We start from the raw sequence: 3,808 nt of genomic DNA on the forward strand, positions 1-3,808 counted from the left end.
ATACAAATAGACATATGGGCCAATCCACTAATGTCCAGGTGGTTTGTGATGCAAATCTAAAAATTATGAGTGTGGTTGCAGGTTACCCTGGCGGCTGCCATGACTCCTTCATCCTCAGTCAGTCATCACTCTTCGATAAGTTTGAGGACGGACAAATGCCTGATGGCTGGCTGCTGGGTATGTTCCAAGTGTGTTGTGTGTATGTGTGGTAACTTCAACCTCCTCATTTTTGTATGTGATTTACCATAATCCACATGTCCTAATGTTGCCTATATCTGTCTTTCAGGTGATGGTGGTTATGGCTGCTACTCTTGGCTCCTTACTCCATTGTCCCAACCTGATTCTCCTGCTGAACACAATTATAGTAATGCAGATAAGTCTAGGCGGAATGTGATAGAAAGATGTTTTGGGGTGCTGAAATCTAGGTTTCGGTGTCTGGATAAGTCTGCTGGGCTTTTGTTGTATAGTCCCTCAAAGGTGACTAGGATTGTGTTCTGCTGCTGTTTTCTTCATAACATGTGTTTGCGCCAACATCTGCCACATGTTGGTGATGAAGAAAACAGCCAGCAAGTAGGTGAGTTAGATACATCTGGTGACAGTGTGAGTACAGATGTAGGGAGGCAGGTAAGGCAAGAAGTGATTCGGCATTATTTTAACGGTAAGTATTATTTAGTTATAAATAACCTTGCCTAACCACTTTTCGAAAATGTATTGTAGGTGTGAATGTTGTTTGTGTTGCGTTAGTGTTTGTTATTTATACTGTTCTTTACAGTTATACTGTAATTTGAATAACTTACACTGTCACTCATTAGCACATTAAACCATACACATATTGCGTGTTTAAAAATGATTTGCTTGAACACAGGCATTTTTGGTGTAACAATTCCCAAAACATTATTGTTAAACAACGATTTGCTGCATCCTTCATTTATTTTTTTTGTGTGTGCTGGGTGCAGAGGATTGGCCTGGTTCATTGGTCCGTGTTCTGCTGGAGCATCTAACAGGGGAGGTAACTGCGGTCTGGCTTGGTGTGGTAGTACCCGAGCTTGAGCTGATTTGTTGGGATGCCAACACATTAATGCTTTGGCTCAGGTTGTGTATGCTTGCAGTCAGTTGTGTATTTGCAGCAGTGTTGTTGGCAATAATTCGGGAGAGGTTTTCGTTTATCAGTTGGTTGTGTTGGATAATTTGTATGAGGGCTTGTTGCTGCCGCTGTTGTTCATCCATGATTCGGAGTAAATTGGCTTGCATTTGACTGTTGTCTGCCCTCATCTGCTCCATTGAATTGGCAATTCTGCCAACTTGAACTATCAGTCTGCCTGAGTTCCGACTGAGGCGAGGCAGATGATGGGGCAGACTGGCAAGGTATTGGGTGTGGGTGTTCAGACAGGCATAGTGTTGCGCCTGTTGTGTGGCCCAACTGCTCCAAAACTCTGGGACCATTTGTTGCTGGGGTGGTGTTGGCCTCAATTGGGGGCTATGGGATGTTTGGGGTGATTGTGTTATGTCCTGCGGCGTGGTTGGCTGGGTAGGATCGATGGGCTGCAGGTGTAGTGTGTAGGTAGCCTGCTGGTCACTTTCTTGCTGGGCGTCCTCGTCCATGATGGGTGGTTCTCTATGGGGTTGATAACAGCCACTATTTAGTCTTTTTATTATTTCTTTGCTTTACATCAGCATGCCTTACTTAATAATATTCATGTTGTAAATGATACAGAGATTGTGGCCTAAAATTAACTAGGTAGCTCACCTTTTTGTAGATATATATGGCTTCTAACTTTCCATACTCAGTTGAAAAAATGATTTAGAAAATTGTCAGACTCTGAGCCATAATTAATGTGCAAACACGAATAACTCTCTCAATTTTAAATTACTGCATTTACAGATTGTGTATGAACCTTCCTTTTGTTAAACACACACAATACATTAAATGTGTTTAGGAAAACACTCATACATTGTTCAAGGCAGTCAGTGTTGTGTGCAAAAATTTAACAAATAAAGTAAAAAACAAATTAGTCATTAAAAATGCATGTAAATGTCTTAAGGTGGCCTATGTTTAGAAATGGTGATGTTGGCCATGCCAAACAATTGGATTATAGATTACATTTATGTTGCTGTTTCTTGCAAATTAAATATAATTCTAAATTGGTTGCTATGGGCAACATCACATCTGAAAATGTAACCACAAAAATAACGTAAAGCCCATGTGTTTGTTGTTTGTGATTATTACCAGGATTATTAATAAAAACAAATACATTATTTTTGGCTGTACACAAACAGTGGTGCAGATGAATTAACCTGGAGAAGGCATAAGGAAGTGATAAACCAGTGATATGTGCAAAGTTATAAAGGCACAAGCCAAACAGCTCTAATCTGTAATTTAACTGTTAGGATCTGTTTTGCTTCTGCCTTGATCACCTTGCACATATCAGTGGTTTATCACTTCATTATGCCTTATCCAGGTTAATTCATAGACCACACTGTTTTTTAATTTTGTTACAATTAACTTTTATGTTTACTCACCAGACAGCTGAGGTGATTGTGGATCCTCACTTTTGGACTGGCCAAAATTGCTTGTGGTGGCAGGGACAACACTGCGGAGATGCGCCGTTGGGGTGGTGATGATGGTGCTGCAGATTCAGCCTCAAGACGGCGTCTCTTGGTTGGCCTCCTAGGCACAGTCACCGAGCCCTGTGATGGGCGCCTTAGTGGAGGGGGGTTTGCAGAAAAAGAACCTATGTGATAAGATAAACATTAACATTTTGTGCTTCTATGTGTTTGCTGAATATGTGTTTACAGTGAATTCTTACCTGCATTCCCACCATCTGCATCACTTGGCAGTGTTGGCTGTGGCCTGGCTGTGCTGCTTCTCTGGCGTACTGTAGAAATATGAAGAATTACCCTATGAACATACTTTTTTATAACAATGTTTTCTGAAAATCCTTATTGTGATGTAAACATATGTGGAACCTGATGATAAGTAAACTAAACAATGCTTATGCTTTTCTGCCTGACTTCATTGGGTGTGTATACTTTAAATAAGATACAATTTCACCAAATAATCCATACACAAAGGCAAATAATGCACAATATTATAATGGTTAAAACTAGGGATGAGCGGGTTCGGTTCCTCGGAATCCGAACCCGCCCGAACTTCAGTTTTTTTTTACACGGGGCCGAGCGACTCGGATCTTCCAGCCTTGCTCGGTTAACCCGAGCGCGCCCGAACGTCATCATCCCGCTGTCGGATTCTCGCGAGGCTCGGATTCTATCGCGAGACTCGGATTCTATATAAGGAGCCGCGCGTCGCCGCCATTTTCACACGTGCATTGAGATTCATATGGAGAGGACGTGGCTGGCGTCCTCTCCGTTTATAGAGAAGAGAGTGAGACAGTAGAGAGAGAGACAGTAGTAATTTTGGGGAGCATTAGGAGGAGTACTAGTAGTTACTTGCTGAAGTGATAGATAGTGTGACTGTATTATCTGACTTGTGGGGGAGACACTGACAGTGGGGAGGAGTTAGAGTCTGAGAGCAGGACTCAGGAGTACATATAACGTACAGTGCACACTTTTGCTGCCAGAGTGCCACACTGCCATTGTGACCACACTGACCACCAGTATAATATATATTGTGATTGTCTGCTTAGGAGTACTACTTGCAAGTTGCTGATAGTGTGACCAGTGACCTGACCACCAGTTTAATAATCACCACAAGTGAGTTTAATATATATATATATATATATATATATAATTGTATATAATATATATATAATATTGTATACCACCTACCCGTGGTTTTTTTTTTCTTTCT

At 41.4% G+C, this 3,808-nt stretch overlaps 1 long non-coding RNA gene across 1 annotated transcript; it reads right to left on the bottom strand.

The window, feature by feature from the left end:
- Positions 1–932: 932 nt before the first annotated feature.
- LOC134965231 (uncharacterized) lies at positions 933–2,879 on the bottom strand. The gene is made up of 3 exons (XR_010188339.1): positions 2,808–2,879; positions 2,521–2,732; positions 933–1,613 (listed from the first exon to the last, which is right to left on the bottom strand). It is a non-coding gene; the product is annotated as an uncharacterized LOC134965231 (long non-coding RNA).
- Positions 2,880–3,808: the final 929 nt, after the last annotated feature.

The sequence above is a fragment of the Pseudophryne corroboree genome, chromosome 10, assembly GCF_028390025.1.
Source record: "Pseudophryne corroboree isolate aPseCor3 chromosome 10, aPseCor3.hap2, whole genome shotgun sequence".
NCBI classification, from domain to species: Eukaryota; Metazoa; Chordata; class Amphibia; order Anura; family Myobatrachidae; genus Pseudophryne; species Pseudophryne corroboree.